The following is a 20582-nucleotide window of genomic DNA, read 5'->3' on the forward strand; positions in this document are numbered from 1 at the left end:
TAGAATCACACCATGAGTCTGTGTGCACACAGGAATTGTTGTCAGAGATTTAATTTGTGTTGCTCTTGTTCTGTAAGACTTGCACTCGTAGGAAAGGGGCAGCTTGTTTTCTTGAACTGTGATGGTTAGCATTCAGCAGAAATCACTATCTCACAGATGAGAGGCAAATGCTAACACATTTGAAAACAACAGGGTAGATTTTCCTTCCACTCCTACAATGGGTAAGGTAGTTCCTACATGTTCAATACTCCAATTAACCCTTACCACAGGTGATCTTACATACATCTCTGCAGTGTTCATGCAGTTGTGCAAGCGTCCATGCAGATCTCTCTTGCACCGGACAATACACAGTCTCCAGAAACACACTCTTAGCACACAGCTAGCTGCTTCTCCTGCATTCCCATGCTTACTATCCAGCACTGTGTGGTATTTCAGATAGCAGTGTGTAACGCTAATACATTCAACATCACCAAGGCTCATTTCCTTTGCTCTAGTCTAATCACTCACCCAGGTTCCACATGCTCATGGTCTCAAGTAGCTGTTAGGACATGTGCTCTTTTCTGCCTCTCTAAACTATAAGGAAAATGTGTCAGGCTGTTACAGTAATTATCACTTGCTCTAGCACAGTAGTAAATGTGCTTTGAAATTGCCAATCAAATATCGTTTTCTGCCTAGAATCACACCATGAGTCTATGTGCACACAGGAATTGTTGTCAGAGATTTAATTTGTGTTGCTCTTGTTCTGTAAGACTTGCACTCGTAGGAAAGGGGCAGCTTGTTTTCTTGAACTGTGATGGTTAGCATTCAGCACAAATCACTATCTCACAGATGAGAGGCAAATGGTAACACATTTGAAAACAACATGGTAGATTTTCCTTCCACTCCTGCAATGGGTGAGGTAGTTCCTACATGTTCAAAACTCCAATTAACCCTTACCACAGGTGATCTTACATGCATCTTTGCAGTCTTCATGCAGTTGTGTAAGCGTCCATGCAGATCTCTCTTGCACCTGACAATACACAGTCTCCAGAAACACACTCTTAGCACACAGGCAGCTGCTTCTCCTGCACTCCCATGCTTACTATTCAGCACTGTGTGGTATTTCAGATAGCAGTGTGTAACGCTAACACATTCAACATCACCAACGCTCATTTCCTTTGCTCTAGTCTAATCACTCACCCAGGTTCCACATGCTCATGGTCTCAAGTAGCTGTTAGGACATGTGCTCTTTTTTGCCTCCCTAAACTATAAGGAAAATGTGTCAGGCTGTTACAGTAATTATCACTTGCTCTACCACAGTAGTAAATGTGCTTTGAAATTGCCAATCAAATATCGTTTTCTGCCTAGAATCACACCATGAGTCTATGTGCACACAGGAATTGTTGTCAGAGATTTAATTCGTGTTGCTCTTGTTCTGTAATACTTGCACTCGTAGGAAAGGGGCAGCTTGTTTTCTTGAACTGTGATGGTTAGCATTCAGCACAAATCACTATCTCACAGATGAGAGGCAAATGGTAACACATTTGAAAACAACAGGGTAGATTTTCCTTCCACTCCTGCAATGGGTGAGGTAGTTCCTACATGTTCAAAACTCCAATTAACCCTTACCACAGGTGATCTTACATGCATCTCTGCAGTCTTCATGCAGTTGTGTAAGCGTCCATGCAGATCTCTCTTGCACCTGACAATACACAGTCTCCAGAAACACACTCTTAGCACACAGGCAGCTGCTTCTCCTGCACTCCCATGCTTACTATTCAGCACTGTGTGGTATTTCAGATAGCAGTGTGCAACGCTAACACATTCAACATCACCAAGGCTCATTTCCTTTGCTCTAGTCTAATCACTCACCCAGGTTCCACATGCTCATGGTCTCAAGTAGCTGTTAGGACATGTGCTCTTTTCTGCCTCTCTAAACTATAAGGAAAATGTGTCAGGCTGTTACAGTAATTATCACTTGCTCTACCACAGTAGTAAATGTGCTTTGAAATTGCCAATCAAATGTCATTTTCTGCCTAGAATCACACCATGAGTCTGTCTGCACACAGGAATTGTTGTCAGAGATTTAATTTGTGTTGCTCTTGTAAGACTTGCACTCGTAGGAAAGGGGCAGCTCATATGATAGGATTTGAAAAGCTCCAAAAAAATATAGTAATATATTTAAATTACATGAAGGTATTTTTTTTTTAGTTTCCTTTAGGTATTGCTGAACAACACTGAAATAAATTAAACATGCCTATAAAATCAAGAAAGAGAAAAGAACAGCAAAAACATCTATATTTGAAGACAACTGGACAACAGAAATTAGTTGAAGAACCTCATGTTGGAAAAAAGAAAAAGTCTTCTGGTAAGCAGACTAAGGATGTTTTTAAAAATATCCTCAAACATAGAAACAATGTACCAAGTATATCCACTGCAAATAGGGTTTCAAGAAGAAAACAACAAGACAATAGAAAGGAAATACTAAATGCTAATGTACAATCAGAAGCAAGAAAGAATGACTTAAAAAGAAAAACAGAATTTCAAAACATTCGTAAAAAAATGTTTCAGAGAAGAGTGGTGTTCAATTTGCTAAAGGAAGTGAAAAAATATAGGAAGAGAGCAATATTTTATAAGAAAAAGAAACATAGTGAATCAATTGTTGCAAAGGCTTTGGAATGGAAAAAAAAACTATTCATTTTAATTTTGAACAGGATCCGTACATTAGATAAAATAGTCAATGTAATGAAGTCAAAAAGCAAAAGGAAAAGAGTAGTGAAAAAAAATAACTTTTGTAATGTGTTCTTAGGAGAATGAAAGCATAGTTCAAGTACTGAACCATGTTTTAATGAAGAGAGTTATCTTCAAAGTAATAGTTTGCTGCATGCAGTTGACACCAGTGGTCGAAGTTATGAAGTTAAAGATGGTTGTCTAATGGAAAAGAAGAAAATGGTTCCAAGAAATGAGGAAGAAGTGTTAGCTGATGAGGTTATGGGGAAACGTACTAAAGCCCCAGTGTACACTTGGAATTGTAGTAGTATTTGTACTGTACGACAAGAATCTATTGATAAATTACGTGACTTTCTAAGAGAATATAGTAAAAAAAAGTGTTAAACAGAAGATTAAGGTGCTTCAAAGACTAGATCCATGCAGAGTGAGAAAGAAGACTGGTTTGCAAGGACATTCTCTGGCTTGTCTTTCTAGGAAAGTTTGTCAAAGTGTTTTTCACCATTTTAGGATGCTGGCAGTACCTCATACTGAAATGAGAAAGTTTGTGAGAAGATTGTATTTTGCTAAAACTCCAGCACTAAAGTTAAATGAGTTGAATAGTGCTCTGGTGCGTGGATCTGTATCAGATGTAGAGAAGGTTACTGATGATATTCAGTTTTGTTACTTTGGTCCAGAACAAGAAAGTGCAGGAAATGACACAGTTATTGAAGAAAATGTGGAAGAGAATATAGAACCCACTGTTAGTAAAAATTTTGAAGATCAAATGACAAAATTTACTATCATCTCTAATGAAAGACCAAATATTACTTGTATTTTTTGCCGGAGAAGCAATTATAAAACTCAAACAAGGAATGTTGATCTCTATAAAAAAAGTGAAAAAGAACATAATGATGAGTGGAAGGATTTTGCTACATATTTGTTTCTGGAAAATTGTTTTGATTTGGGTGAAGATCAGCGTATTTGTAAATACTGTTATAACAAGTTAGAAGAAAATAAAATGCCAGCTATAGCTGTACATAATAAATTAGAATTGGTTGATATTCCTGCAGAACTTAGTGATTTAAATATGTATGAGTCAATACTCATTCAATGTGTCCATCCATTTCAGACTATAGTTCGTACGGAGCCCACAACAGGTAAATTACCTCCTTCAGATTTACAAAGAGGTTTAAAAGGATGAGTTGTCTATTTGCCATTAGATTTGAAAAAAAATATTGAAACAATTGATGCAGATAGTTTGGAAACTGAACCATTAGTTATTCTGGTTAATGGTGTACCTACAAAGAATAAGAAAATTTGGCAGGAGCTAGTAGATGTACGAAAAGTACAAACAGCAAATTTATATTTGAAAAGAAATAATAAGTACTGTGAATCAATTGATATGGATGAAGATAAAGAAGATTTACTAGCAGACACAGGAATACCAACTGGGCAAATTGAAAAAGTGGATAAGTCAAAAGAAGAAGAAATTTATGAACATTTCAGCATACATCCTCTTCATTCTAAAGAAATTATGGGAAACACTATTGATCTGTTTCAGATGAAAAAAGCAAAAGGAACTCCCGTGAGTGTATGGGAGGAGAGCTTGGAAGCTCGTTGTTTTCCTCAGCTGTTTCCTACAGGAAAAGGTGGACGATATGATGAACGTCCAGTACAGATTCCTGCTTCTGAGTATCGGACTACAAGATTATATGCAGAAGATCCAAGATTTCATCAAAGTATTCCTTATTTGTTCCATCTTTTATTTGAAAGTGACTTGTCTGCACTATCTTATGCAGTAAATCACATTTTAAAAACTAGAGTACATCTACTTAATGTGTCTGCAAAGGATTTTATGAACAAAGTGCAACAGCGAGATGATCATTTGGTAGCTCAATTGATTAATCTGATGGCTTGTCAGCGTGGAACTAATGAATATTGGTACCGACGCCATGGAGAATTGAAATGTATGTTACGGAATTTAGGAACTTCTACATGGTTCCTTACCCTAAGCTCTGCTGAGTACGCCTGGGATGATTTACTGGATTTTCTTCGAGAGGCAAATTCAAATATTGAAAACATCCAATACAAGACAGCAGGAGAATTGTGCTCATTGGATCCGGCTAATGTTTGCAGATATTTCAATCATAGATTTGAGGCTATGATGTCCTTCATCTGCAATAAAAAAAATCCACCTCTTGTAGAAGTTATGGATTTCTTTTGGAGAAAAGAGTACCAAGCAAGAGGTGCTCCTCATATTCATATGCTGATGTGGATCAAGGATGCCCCAAAATTTAGAACAGATTCTGATGATGCAGTTTTATCTTTCATTGAAGAATATGCAACATGTGCTATACCTAAAAGCACAGAAGAAAAAAACTTAAAAGAGCAAGTTTTACGTTTCCAAAGTCATCGGTGTGTGGAAAATACTGTTGACGAAAGTACAAGAGTAAAGATAAATTCTACACAAAATGTCGATTTGGATTTCGACGACCTGTTCTTGAAAGGAAGAGTAAACAGTTTTATGTCAGCTGTGCGACATACCATTACAAGAAAATCTCTGAAAAATACCTACAACCTAAGAAGAAAAGAAGACTCAATATATATAAATGACTACAACCCAGTCATTTTATCCATGTGGAATGCTAACATGGATATTCAGTATGTAGCTGACAATTCTATTGCTGTTGCTTGGTTTGTCACATCTTACATCACTAAATCTGAGAAAACGGAATTGAAAGAAATGTGGGAAGAGATTTCTCACGAGAAGACTGTCAGTAAAAAGCTATACAGTTTAAAGATGTTATCGCATCGAGAAATTGGGTCATACGAATGCTCAGATAGGTTATCATCTGCAAGTCTGTACTCCAAATCCAGAAGAATAATTTCGGTAAGTTTAGGTCTTGCAGGAATGCAAAATCGGGTACTGAAATCTATTCGAGAAATTGAATATTTAGCAGAGAACGAACCAGAAAGTACAGACATTTTGAAAACAAATATGTTGGACACATATTACCCAAACAGAAGTCATCATCTTGAGAACATGTGTCTCTATGAAGTGCTGCAGAACTACATTTTTACACGGAATGCCACAGAAGACATCAACAATGGAAAAATATAAAGTCATTGGTGAGGAAGGATGTTTGGTGAAACAAACAAAAGGAAGTTTGATTAATCACAGGAAGCTGAGTTGCGACACTACTCACAAAAAGGAATTTTACTACTCAGCACTTTTACAGCTGTTTAAACCATGGCGTTCAGAGGATGAATTGCTTGGAGATTTTCAGAGCTATGAAGATTCCTTTAATGCATGTAAAGATAGCATAGAATGCAGTACTTTCACAAATTATGTACAAATGTTAAATGAAGAAATTGAACAAGAAGCTACAATTGCAGCTGAAGTAGCTAGAGACAGTTCTCAAGACAGTCAAAGTTCTGGTACGCTCAGTCAAGATCCTCTAGGACAACCAATCGTAGAAAATGAAGCTGCAATAGCCATGACTGAAGTAGAAACAACTGTGAATCAAGCTCAGGAAGATTAAATAGACTTACCAAATTTCAACTGAATGATGAACAACAACAAATTTATGAAGAAGTCACAAAACAAATTGATCATGGATTACTACATGAAAATAAAGAGTGCTCATGCACATCATTTGAACCAATCAGAATGTATGTGAGTGGACAAGCTGGAACTGGAAAAAGTTTCTTAATTAAAGTAATTAGAAGCTACCTACAGAAAAAAACTGATTCAACTTTGTCTTGTGTTGTTACTGCTCCAACTGGGTTAGCAGCATATAACATAAAAGGAATTACCTTACATCATTTGCTAATGTTACCAGTAGAGCATGAGAACAAAATAGAATACCACAAGCTAACAGGAGAAGCATGTTTTGAAGTTTCAAGAGTGTGGAAGAAAATGAAAATTCTCATTATTGATGAGGTAAGCATGGTATCAAACTTAATGCTTGCCTTTGTGCATTTAAGAATACAGCAAATTCTAAAGACAGACTATGACGTGTTATTTGGAGGAAAACATGTTATAGTTTTTGGGGATCTACTGCAGCTCACTCCAGTTAAAGGACAACCAGTATTTAATACTCTTGCACATGAAGACACGAAAAAGTCATTAGGAAGTATAGGTAATGTGAATATTTGGTCACACTTTGAGTACAAAGAACTCATTACCAATATGCGGCAAGCAAATGATGATGATTATGCAATCATCCTCAAAGATATCAGAATTGGACTACTAACAGAACATGGCAGAAAAGCTTTACAGAGTCGATTGCTATGTAATTTGTCTCCAACCGAACAAATAGTTCCAGAGAAAATATACAAGAAAATTGCAGAAAAATATACTGTAATCTGCTTAATGCCAACACTACATGAATGCTCTATATTCAATGAAGAACTTTTGAAATTGGAAAATGAAGAGATTATGAAAATGGAAGCCGTGGATAAAATACAGCATGAAGGAATAACTATTATATTGACAGGCAAATTGAAAACTAAATTGGATTCTCTAGAGAAAAACATATCGAAAACAGCTGGTTTAGAAAAGAATCTTTATGTATGTATGAACTGTCGAGTCATTTTAAGACGTAATTTGAATGTAGAAAAAGGTTTAGTGTATGGAGCTATGGGTAAAGTTGGGGGTTTTGTTAATTTCCAGAAAAAAGATGGAATTGAATTTTTAAAAATAAAATTTGATCAGATTGAAGAGGTTAAAGACATTAGTCGTTGTTCAGTTCGTTTTTTGCTTGTGAAAGACTTATATGTACGTAGGAAGCAGTTTCCGTTTTCTCTAGCATATGCTGTAACTATTCACAAATCTCAAGGATTAACTGTAGATAGTGCTTTTGTAAACATTGAATCTAGTGTGTTTAAAGAAGGTATGGCATATGTTGCTTTGTCACGAGTGAAAAAATTATCTGGTTTATTCATGATAGACTTTGATGACTTAAAAGTTAGTGCTGATGCAAATTGTGTAAAGGAGTATAATAGATTAAGAAGAAGCTATGCTCCTCATTTAGGTCAGTATCCTGTGTTTGAAAAACGTGTTGTTTGTCGGAAAAGGAGAATTGAGAATATCTGTAATGAGGATGTACAGAAGAGAAAACAAAAAGAGAGTGATGTGATTGCAAGCAAAAAGAAAAAGGACAATGTTGAAGAGGTTGTTGGTTGTCATTTTGAAAATAGCTCTGGTGTCAACTGTTATGCTAATGTAGTGCTGAATGTTGTATTTTATCTTGAAAGTTTGCAAGAGCAGATAATACTAAATCATGAAAAAAAATGTTGTTCTCTGCTGAGTTTCCTTTATGAGAAGTTGAGTAATGATAAAACTAAAATAGAAAGTGCTTCTGATGTTAGAAATCTTTTAGATGTGTGTTCTGGATGTACACAGTTTACACAAAATGTCCAGCAAGATGCACAGGACTTCTTAATGTATATGCTTATGGTACTGGAAGATGAAGGGGTAGAAAAAGAAAATATGTTTGGTCTCACTTATAAATGGGAACATTGTTGTGAAAACTGTATGAACACATGCAGCACTAATGTTGATTCTGAAAGGTTGATACATTTAACATTACCAGATAGTAAATCAGTGACTTTTAGTAAATTAGTTAAAGATGCAAATCACATCATGGCATGTTCTCAATGTAAATCAGAAATGTTATCAACGTTATTTTTAAAGAAATATGGACAGTATATAATTTTAAAGATGCAACGTTGTAGAGCTGATGGAACAAAATTGGACACTTTAATAAAGAAGTTTGTAGGAAAACAATTATCAATATCAGGAAAGACTTTTGTTGCAGTTGCAATAATTTTCCATGATGGACCTTCTATAACTTCTGGTCATTACACAGTTTATCTAAAATGTGAAAAAGGCTGGACACTGTGTAATGATTCTCAATTGATTTTCAAGCAACGTTTGCCTGCAGAATTACCAAATTCCTACTTAATTTTTCTAAAACCAAAATTTTAGATACAAATTGCAGCATCTGAAGAAACCATTATTTCGATTTTATAGGATTACCATTGGATATTTTACCTAAAAAGGATTTAAAAATTACCATTTGGCCTCATGGAAAGGTAAATGTTTCTATTGTGGACTTCTTTGACAGATATTATTTTGGTGTATGTGCTTAAGCAACAAGATTTACAGATGTTATTTCTTGCAAATAGTTATTGTTCTTAAAAGATATTTTTAATATATATGTTACATTTCTATCAAGGTATGTTTTACTGAGGATAGATTCAGGGCGTTTTTAAACAACCTTTCAGATTGTTTATTTTTTTGCCCGCTGTTAAGTGATGAATACAATTGATATCACTATTTTCAGTGAAATTCAATATATTCTGAAAACAGCAAAAAAAGGGCAAAAAATGACTTTGTTAAATATGAAAATATGTGTACTGTATTCTAAAATGTATTGTTAAATATTACTTATTTTTTTCTTTTTTTTCAGATCTAGAAAGAAAATTTAGGAAATTGACTCCATTTTTCTTGTAATTAAAAAAACCCATTTATTTCTAATTAAGTTATTTAGTTGGTCAGGTAAGTTTAAAATATCTGTATTTCTCACCCCTTCACTTTCATGCTCCCTTTTCTTCACTTCTCCTCACTCTGCTTTTCTCATTCTTCTTCCCTCTCTCTTCTTCCTTTACTGCTCTTTCGTAACTCCCTCACTCCTTCTCTACTACTCTCCTAGGTTTACTGTCTCCATCACTATTTTTTCAACCAGGTTTCTCTCCCTGTCTCCATATGTCTCAGTCATTCTAACTGCCTTACTCCTTCTCAGTTCCTTGCTCTCTGTCTCTGTTTCTGTCTCTCTGCCTTTGTCTGTCTTACCCTTAATTTCCTTAACATCTCTGTTTCTACCACTCCTCCTCTCTCCATCACTCATTTTCCTTCTATGTTAATTTTTTAACCTTCTCCGTCATTCTCCTTCCCTCACCTTCCCTAACTGTCACTATCCTTTACTCATAGTCACTCCTATTCTCCTACTTCACTTCCTCCTGTCTGTATCTCACACCCCTTCACCTTTTCGCATTCTTTCCTTCACTCTCCCTCACTCTCCTTTGCTCATTGAAATCCTGACTCCATTTCTCTCACTCCAGTTTTCTAAATCCCTCCATCCCCTCACTCCCCATCTCTCACTTTCCCTTACCCCCTTTTCTAATCCTCATACCCCTTATCTCACTATCACTCCACTTCTCTTACTTTCAATCCCTTTACCCTGCTGTACTTCATCCGCTTCATCTGTTACTCCCTTTTCCTCACCTCCATCCCTTACTCCCCTTTTGTCACTCCCCCTCCATCACTCTCCATTACTCACTGCCATTCCCTTACTCATTCACTCTTCTTACCTGTATCCTCTACCCTTAGTCCTTTTGTTGCAGTCAGTCTTTGACTTCCCTTTCATGACTGATCATACTTTCCTTTTCTCACTCATTCTGTCTGTCCTTTCCTCCTCTTCACTCAGTCATTTCAATCATTTCAATCATTCACAGTATATTAGGAATATAGCTCTTCTTGGAGAAGTGAAGTGAGTTCTGGAAAGAACTGGTTTTTTTGTCTTTTTTGTTTTGTATTTAATTTGTTAGTTTTTTAACACTTTTGTATTTTTTTTATTTTTTAGAGCACCAAAAAAAAACTGGTAATGAAAAACTGTTCAACAGGAACAAAAACAATAAATGAAATCAATTATGGGCTGGAGCATGTGTGCTGCTGTATTCTGTTTTCAATCAAGTTAATGCTGCTCTCACTGTAGCAAAGAACAGCATTGCACACATTACAATGTATGTGCACCTTCTGGAAAAGTGGGAGGATGTCCAGTGGCCTGGTGCACAGAGAATCTGCGGCCGCAGATGATGTGCTCGGCTGAGCAGGTGGAGGGTTGTCCCTTAGGGCTCTAGTTGTCTCCCGAGCATAAGGTACAGGATGCACTGTCTTGAAGAGCCTCAGCATTGAATAAATACTAAAGGAGTATTTCTTGCTGGGATCTCCTCTGGATAAGACAGTTCCACAAATAGTGCAGTTCACCTTCGGGGCGTTGACCTTCTTTTGGCCCTCTGGAAAGCTGAAGAATTTCCGGATGAAAGAGTCTTTTTGTTTGCTCTTCCTTGGTGGTACCACAAAGGTCTCCTCCTCACTCCCTGAAGTAGACTGCTGTTCTGCCATTTTCAAGTAAGATTTTACTAGAGTAGCTTTTCAGCTCCTTGTCCCAGGAAATAAGAAGATATAGTGAGGGGAGTGGGTGTAGTGTTTGAAGATTCTGGAACAGAAACTACTATGAACCAATGAAAAGTGTTGTTTCGTAATCACATGACTTGCCGTGCGCGCACGGTGGTCGCACGCATGCGCGCACGGTGCACGCACGGATCAGAAATGAATAACTTTTAACCCGATTTCTAAAACATGAAAAGGAGGCAGGGGAGACACTCCCTGACCCCCTAGACCTTCTCAGGGGGTCCCTAAAGAACCTCGTAAATCCCAAAAAAACATTTCCTTTAATTAAAAAAATTGCCGGTGCGCGCACGGTGCGCGCACCGTGAAAAACCCTTAAAAAAAAAAACATTTTAAACTGTTTATAAGTTTATAGACGATATTAACTATGCTGTTCAACTTTATCCAAATTAAAAAAAAAAGAGCTGAGCCATTCCATATTACAGGATACAGTCAATCTATAACTATATACGTAGGTAGTTTATTGTAAAATAAATATCTAAAAAATATAATAATACATACATAAATTAGCATTTAAAAAACCTTACAAATTCACTAAAAAAACATAGGTTTCACACACGTTATAGTTAGGAATTAGCATTTAAAAAACTTTGCAAATTCACTGAAAAAACCATAGGTTTCACACATGTTATAGTTAGCTGGACATTTCACTCGTACAAAACCATTGAAATTCCCCCGTTATAGTTAGTTCAGCTAACTATAACTTGCGCGACCGCAATCGACTGCTGATGACGTCACATATTACATCACTCATGACATGGTCAGTGACATCACTCATGACATCACTCATGACATCTCAAATGACATCACTGATGACATCTTTGATGACATCATCCAGTGTAAATACAACCTCATTATGCACACCACTTTGCGTTGAAAGGGTGTTCTATAGGTGTTGTTGTGTATGATTGCAGTGAATACTCATAGAACAAGACACATGTCTAGATTTATTAGAAATCATGAATCTCGATAAATTGGTGTAGGAAAGCACAACAAGGAGAATTGTTTTCATATCTCCACATTTTTATATCTTCAATGCATGCTGAAATGTTCAGCATACATTGAAGGAGAAAAATGCATTTTCTCAATGTTTTTGTGCAGGAAGATGTGTCTTCCTGCAGAAAAACAAACAGCACATGACACAGATATCCTTGCACTATGGTGCAAGGGTGCCTGTGTCACCACATGGCTGCAGTTTAAGCAGCCGTGCAGAGAGAAGCATAGATTTGCAACATATGTATGTACATATGTTGCATCCCTTTGCTTCGGAAGTACTACAGCACACTGTAGTTAAAGAGGTTACTGTGTGATGCTGCAGCACTTCCTGATAGTTCTGCACTTATACATTCACCATACACTAATAATGCATTTATTCAGTCAATTACGTACTACACATACATTCATCTAAACTTTCACACACTTACAAAGAAATTTAGTTCTTTTTTTAAACCAGGAAAGTTAGTTCTTACAAGAACTTTTTTTTTTCTTTCTTCATTTATATATTTTTGGGGGGTTTTCGAACAATTTTGTGATTTTTTGGGGTTTCTGAAAAAAAAAAAAAAACAGGAGAAACCAAACAATGAACTTCAGGGAACAATAAAAAAAAAAACCTAGCAAATGTGACTTTCTTGCCGGCGGCAAATCAGATCGATCGACTGCTCACCATAGCACAAAGTCGCATTGCACTTAGTGCAGAGCACTTTTAAAAATTGAAATTGAGGACGGATGTCCAAGGTTTGGGCTGATGGATGCACTCTTGATGTGCTCGGCTGCGATGAGGTGGAAGGCGCAGGAGCAGGAGTGTTTCTCATCTGTCGGCACTCTTCTCGCGCAAGATTGTTTGGATGAAGGGTCCTCATGTGCTTCATCATACTTGCCGTGGCGCACGAGTATTTCATGTTAGGATCCCCTTGTGACAGGACTCTTTTGCAAATCTTGCATGTGACCAAGGTGGCATTGGTCTTATTCTGCCCCTCGGGAAAAGTACAAAATTTCCACACCACTGAAGAAAAACGTTCTTTGGGTGGTGCCTCCTCCAAAAATTCATCCTCAGAAATATGAGGAGATGCAGGTGATGCCTGCTGCCCTGAAGCCATTTTTGGTTGAAAAAAGTTAGAGCTAAGTGTAAACTTAGTCTAAAAAATCTTCTTCTCTCCAAAGAGATGGTCCTCTAAACAAGGTCAAAGAAGAATGATTGAAATGGGTGGGGTCTTTCAATAGTTAGAAGAGGAAGTGTAATGAACCAGTCAAATCTCTTTTTTTGCAGGTCACATGGGATCCGCGCACCCTGCGCTTATGCAGCACGCACCCAGCGCGCATCCGCGAAATTGAATTAAAAAAAATTATAGGATTAGATGTAAAAATATATTACTTTTAAGACTAGTTTAGAGTTTGTGTTCAAGTAATATTCACATGAAATACATAAATATGTTTTTTTAAATGTTAAATACTTCGCGGGATCCGCGCACCTACCGCGTCATAGACGCAGATGACGCATCGCGGAAGCGCATAAACGTCGCGGTACGTACATCGAACGTGTCGCGTATAGGCTGGGAGTCGCGTACCAGTCGCATTGGAATCACGCACTAACCACGTACCCGACGTATACCATGTGCGGATGCTATTGTGTAGGGATCGAGAACGGTGTGCATAGGGTGCGCGGATCCAAAAACATTGAAAAAATATATAAAATAAAGTTTTGACCATTTAGTTAAAAAAATATTTTTTAATTTTTAAAAGAATTATTTGAAAAAATAAGTTTAAAAAATGGTGATAAAAAGTATTTTTAAAAAAATGTAATTAATGAAATTGACACACTGAATTTAAAAAATATACAAATCCAATCAAAATCATTAAACATGATATCTTCAGAGATAAGTTATGGATAGGAATTAGCATTTAAAAAACCTTTGAAATTCACTGAAAAAACCATAGGTTTCATGCACGTTATAGTTAGGAATTGGCATTTAAAAAACCTTAGAAATTCACTGAAAAAACCATAGGTTTCAGGGGTGTTATAGTTAGCTGGACATTTCCCTCGTACAAAACCCTAGAAATTTCCCTGTTATAGTTAGTTCAGCTAACTATAACTCGCGCCCCCGCAATGCACTGCTGATGACGTCACATATTACATCACTCATGACATGGTCAGTGACATCACTGATGACATCTCAAATGACATCACTGATGACATCACTGTTGACATCATCCATGTGATAAATTACTGCATCTTCTCACACCCTAATTTAACCGTTGATATACCAACTCAAAATTTCAGACGTACATTCTCAAAACCATAGACACTCCAATACCAATAACTACATACCCACTCATTAACTCTAAGGTCTACATACACCTCCACTCACTCACCTGTACAGTCACTCATACTTACAGTCACTCCGTACAAGACTATCATATGCATTTATACACCTACATAGACACTCACACACCACCAATCATCCATAGAGGTACTCTCACACCTAGTCAGTCATGCAAATAATTAATCACACTCCCATTTACTCACCTATGCAGTTATACACACTCATAAACATAGTACCACATTCTTACGCTCTTATACAATCATTGATACAAGCACACACTCATCCATACAGCCACTATCACAATCACACACTCTCACATATACCCACTTATATACTCTTAGACGCATATATACTGTGTTTCACATATGTAGTTAGTCACACATGTACCACTGAGATATACATTCAATCTCTAACACACCCATACATACACTCACTCAATCATACAGTTCATCACAGATGCACACTTAAAACCATGCACCCATAGAATCACCCACTCACACATCTATGCACAGAGTCACACACACCCTATCCACACAACACTCAGGCACCCATACAGATACTCAGACAACCAATCAATAACCCATATAGACACTCATGTAGCTATTCACAAAACCATGCAGCCACTTATACACCAACAGACAGACACATACAGGCATTCACACAGTTTAGTCACTAGTCTGCAGTAAGATACATTTAATGACTCACTTATAGAGTCAGTTACGCACCTAGAAAATCATCCATTCACACACTTGTACAGCCACTCATTCTTCCACAGGCCTTTCACTATAAATATATAAAACATATTTAAACTTTACAGAAACACACAGTCACTGGATGACGTCATCAGTGATGTCATCAGTGATGCCATTTGAGATGTCATCAGTGATGTCATCAGTGATGTCACTGACCATGTCATGAGTGATGTAATATGTGACGTCATCAGCAGTGCATTGCGGGGACGCGAGTTATAGTTAGCTGAACTAACTATAACAGGGGAATTTCTAGGGTTTTGTACGAGGGAAATGTCCAGCTAACTATAACACCCCTGAAACCTATGGTTTTTCAGTGAATTTCTAAGGTTTTTTAAATGCCAATTCCTAACTATAACACCCCGAAACCTTTGGTTTTTTCAGTGAATATATATATATATATATATCATGCAGACTCGCCTCAATCTTCCTATCGTGGAAAAGACAAAGCGAACCCAAAATTCGCAGTGCTTCTTTTTCTTTATTATGAGCCAGCACCACTGCCATTACGCGTTTCGATCCTCGTGTGACCTTGATCACATGACACGTTACTGGGTACATTCTCCACATTTAAAGTGACAATGCCTAATTGAATCAGCACTTCCTCATAGACATGGAAGAAATACATTGTTGTAAGGTGTGACGACATTTCATAAACAAAACAGCTCTTAAGTCTCAGCTTATGTGCAAATAGACGCAAAGTAATACGAAATATAAATATATAAATATATAAATATCAGTATTACAAAAATTCATTGTGAAACCCAGAAATAATACCAGATCAAACCAACCCTTTAAAAAACGAAACAATGCATTAAAAGGGATATAGCAACTAAGAAGACACATATAAATAATCAATTATAAATATATGTACAAATGTTGATAAAATGCATAAGCCTTTAAAAGTAAAAATATTAACCTTTTGCATCTTATTTTGATGAGGCAGCATTAACCAACTATATATATATATATATTCACATACTATATCAAAATGATTTTTGCTATTTGTGTTATCCCACAAATGCCTCAGCCTAGATCAGATGTCTCCAACCAGTGGATCACAAGCTACCAGTAGCTCCCAGACACCGTCAGGGTAGCTTACAGTCTTGAGTTAAGCACAAGGTCATATTTTCTTTTTAAAGTTCAGGGAAGGCAGTGTTCATTTTACATTAATATCATTAAGATGCAGATAACAGGGCCTGATTATGAACCGTGCTTAGTCAGATTTATGACCCAGGCTGGGGCTGGGTCACAGAGTTCAACAACTGAAGCACTGAGATATTTACGCATAAAAAGGGCTGCCATGTGTGTTAATGAGAGCGCAGTCTTTTTTTAATGAGAGAAATTTAAAGAGCTGAAAAATAATCTGTAAAAAGTTTGTAATAGGAAACAATTTTTCTGCATTTTCAATTTCTTTAATTTTAAAAAATGGATGTACCTTTCCATTATACTTATGAGACAGAGTCTGCTGGCCACTGTGAATAAGGCGCCTGCAGTTTGTAAATACCACACTTTGTAATGTGACACTTTGAAATGAAGAGTTAATTTAATCGTTCACGTAACTTTCCATTTTAAAATCTGTCTATTTAAAAGCATTTAGAAACATCATTTTGTTCACAATTCCAATATTGAACTGACAAGGACTTTTATTTAAGAGTTAAACACCTCCTAAAAAATCATACATCAAAACAGACACAACATAACCAGGTGCACATGCAATTGCAAAACGCACAGCCACACACACATCACCCACTCCGGCTCCCTCTACCTCCCAAACCACATCCTCTCCTACCCCTCCTACATGTATCCTCCTCTTGAACTCACTTCTTAGCGGTCCGCAAACCCATGTCAAAGCTAAGCCCACCCCTTCTAAGAAAGATCCTTGAGGTGCCCACACTATGCCCACTAGATGCCCCTTCCTAAAGAGGTTAACTTTTGGCAGTCTGTTTAAGAGGCAAGCTCTGGGCAACAATCTCACAGGCTGTTGCTATGCGTCGTATTTGTCCTCCCTTCATAATTTTTGAGGAATAAAATATTTGAGAGAAATATCTCAATTATTAATAAAATATTTTATTTTTACAAAGTTTGTCCTGACATGATTCATTTGCAAGTCATTGAATATCAACAATGTTAATGATGAAAATGTGAGATACATATTCTTATTTACATTTTTGACAGTAAAGACAGCAGCTTTTTAAGTAACATATTTGTACAGTACAAATCATTATTGATAAAAATTTGTAATGAACAGATACATTTTGGTGCAAACATTCATTGTGGTAATGGACACTTACACCTTAACACCTAAACATTTTATTTTTATTTATTTTTTACTTTTCATACAGGTGTGTTTATTTTAACTTGATAAGTTATCAAAATAAACACATATGCATTACACCTTAAAAAATAAGAGTAAATTAAAATGTAATAATATACAGAAAATGCTCTAGACAAGGGGAAATGTGACATTAATAAATATATAAGAAGTTTTAAGTTTAGAACTAGTGCTGAATTTACATTTATTGAAAAACAAATGCTTTGCCGTATCTAGTGCAATTTCTACATTTAATTAAATTTAAAATATTCCAAAATGCGTGAGTCCAGAGCCAATATAAAGAGACAATTCAAAAGGTAGCAAGTAAAAAAGAAGCCTACCTTTGATTCTGGCAACGACAGGGTTGATTTGCTTTGTGGTCAAGTAGCAGCAGCAAAGGCAGAACTTACACAGTTGGGTCCTTGATGGAAAAGGAAGTGGAATAAAGAAAAAAGGTCAGTTTCTGCCTTATATCCCATTGAAACCGCCAACTCAGATGTGGAGGTTTCCCCGCTACAGTTAGGTCAGTGAGAAGGCACATTGTGATTGCCCCAGTGGAAATACTGGCTGACTCCCTCCAACAGGTGTTTTCACCTATGGCACCGTCAACATGGGTGGAAACATCTGGCAGATAGGGCGGCACTCCTATGAACACTTGTCCATCGACCCACCAGCATCTAAATTGAGCGGGCAGACCACCTACTATGTGGGCGGAAAAACCAACAAAAAAGTAACGGTGTGACCAGATCTGCCAACATCTAAATCAGGCCCTAGTCCTGTGATAATGCAGAATGGGAGCAGGAGCAATCCTTTCCTGGGAAAACTCCGTATTTCAGATGAACATATCCTCTCCCCAATCTGAGAGAGAGAGAGAGAGAGAGAGAGAGAGAGAGAGAGAAATATTTGAATGCTTTTGGAATGACAGAAAATATCAGAGAGGCTAAAATGAACCCTTGAGTGATGATGAGGTACCCCTTAAGAATTTGAGTGAACTTTGATTCAGGACTGCATTTGAACTATGTGGATTTTGATAGTGGATATCTTTATAAGTGTGGTGTCCCTCAGAGAAGTTGGATGACTACTTACTTGACATCCTGAATAAAGTCATTTTTAAGTGAAAACCCTTACAGTTTGGCGACCCAAATGTTTGTGAGTCACTGAATATGCACATGTTATTATATTTGATGGGTTTGTTTAAAAGACCCTCTGGGAGGGTATCTGTGAATGATTCACTGATTGGTGGTGAGCTGTACCTTAATAGAAATATGCAATCAAAAATGATGGTGGGATTGCATCTTATTGGCAATGACTCACAACATCTGATATGTATGTTTCAGTTTTTGTGACCATACTCTTTTTTGTTTGCATCTGTTTTTATTAGTTTTCTGTAAAACAAATACAGCAAATATCTGCAATACAATGCGAGTTACAAGTAGGCCAAAGCCAATACATTCATGTCCCTTACATATGTAATTTCACAGTATTGATAGAAACCTCATTGCATACCTCAATTTGTCTATTGCCTTGTGGCTCATAAAAGTTTCCTGCATGCTAAGAATGAAAGGTAGTGACTTCCAATTGTTCGTTCTGACACGTAAATGGCAGTAAGCACACTATAGTGAGAGCTGCTAACTTGGGAGGCGGGAAATAATATTGGAGACAACTAAAACATAACTAGGATTGTATGTCTTATGTAACATAGCACCACCCACGGTTCCAGGTGACCTTTCCCTGCGCAGCCCTCAACAGCAACCAGAGGTGTACCTCCACATCCCAGCATGAACGATCTATTAAGTTTCTATTCAGGGAACTTCAATCCGGGGTACCAACTCTGCTTTTGTATTGATAATGGATCTTGGAAGTGCGCTCATAGCTCATAGATGCGTGTCCAGCATTGCCTCGAGCCCCAAATCAGTTGTGACATCTAACTCCTATAGCCCTTGCATTATTGTGTCCCAGGATGTAGCAATTGGTGTATTACGCAACCCCAGTGTGACCTCTCTTCACAGCGTGACACTTTACGCCTTGGCCCACCTGAAGTGAGCGCCTCCAAGCGATGACGACGGGGGGGAGGTCTGAGGACTGCCACCTTTTTGCAATCAAAATCACTTGGTTCTTGGTTCTACTATAAATGTGCAGAATGCAGGCTTCCCAGTATAGGGGCACAGTGCGATCTGTTAAGCGACTTAGGGAGGCAACCACTGATTCCCAATAGTCCCTTAGATTTGGGCAGCTGCAAACCATGTGGAGAAGGTCGGCATTGATTGCATGGCAACGTAGGCATCCTACATCTGTGCGATTGTAATATTTATTCATTTTCGCTGGAGTGAGATATGCTCTCTGTGAAATAAAGTATTGGATTAGGCGAAAACGCATGTTACACGGAACACTGTTGGGACCTTCCATCACCTTGTTCCATTCAGAGTCTGAAAAAGGACACAGAAGTTCTCTCTACCAGCTCATGCGTAATGGAAGTAGCTCTATTGCTGTGTGATGCCTAAGGGATGCGGCAAACCACCGAGAGAGGTGTCCCATGACATGCAAGTATTGAATAGTTAGATGCATTGGGGGTTCGCCAGACATTTCACCCCAATGTTTATTTACTGTTGATATTATCTTGTGGTCCTGGCTGGAGTCCATTTCTTTCCACTGGGAAGGCAAATGGCATGAGCCTGCCTTTATGATATAAATCACCAATGTCAAGAATCCCTGCCTCCTTGAAGCAGCTTGTGAGTTGTGATAGCTGTGGGACCGCTGGATATGATGGTATTGCAGGGGTGTATGGTTTTGTGTCTCTTGTAATGTACAAGATTCTGCGATAGCATCTATAAGCTATGTTAAGCAGTAACTGGGTTGGGGTCCTCCACCTGCCACTAGGGTGGAATAATGTGAGAAGAGTTTGATGCGATAAGGGTGGTGTGTGTGTTGCCGTATTTGATAGGTAGCGCCACAATGTACTCTTTTAGAGATTGCTAATCTTCTCCTGGGTTTGTTCAGTGGCTTTGGTATCCTAGTGATATAGCTTAATGAACTGCTTGTGCCATGTCATCTAGCTATGTTTTTGTTTTAGTAAATATAAGCAGGTCTGCTTCTCAGTCAGTTAATACGTCGGATGTAATGTGTGTATCTTCCACCCTGATAATGCATTCGTAAGCAAGCAGTTTAAAGAGAGGATTGTGGTGTGTATGTGAAGAGGGCAGCAGGTGAGGGAGGAAGTTGAGGCAAGTGATGGGGTCCATGACATATGTGAGAGT

This window comes from Triturus cristatus, chromosome 5_1, assembly GCF_964204655.1.
Source record: "Triturus cristatus chromosome 5_1, aTriCri1.1, whole genome shotgun sequence".
Lineage (NCBI taxonomy): Eukaryota > Metazoa > Chordata > Amphibia > Caudata > Salamandridae > Triturus > Triturus cristatus.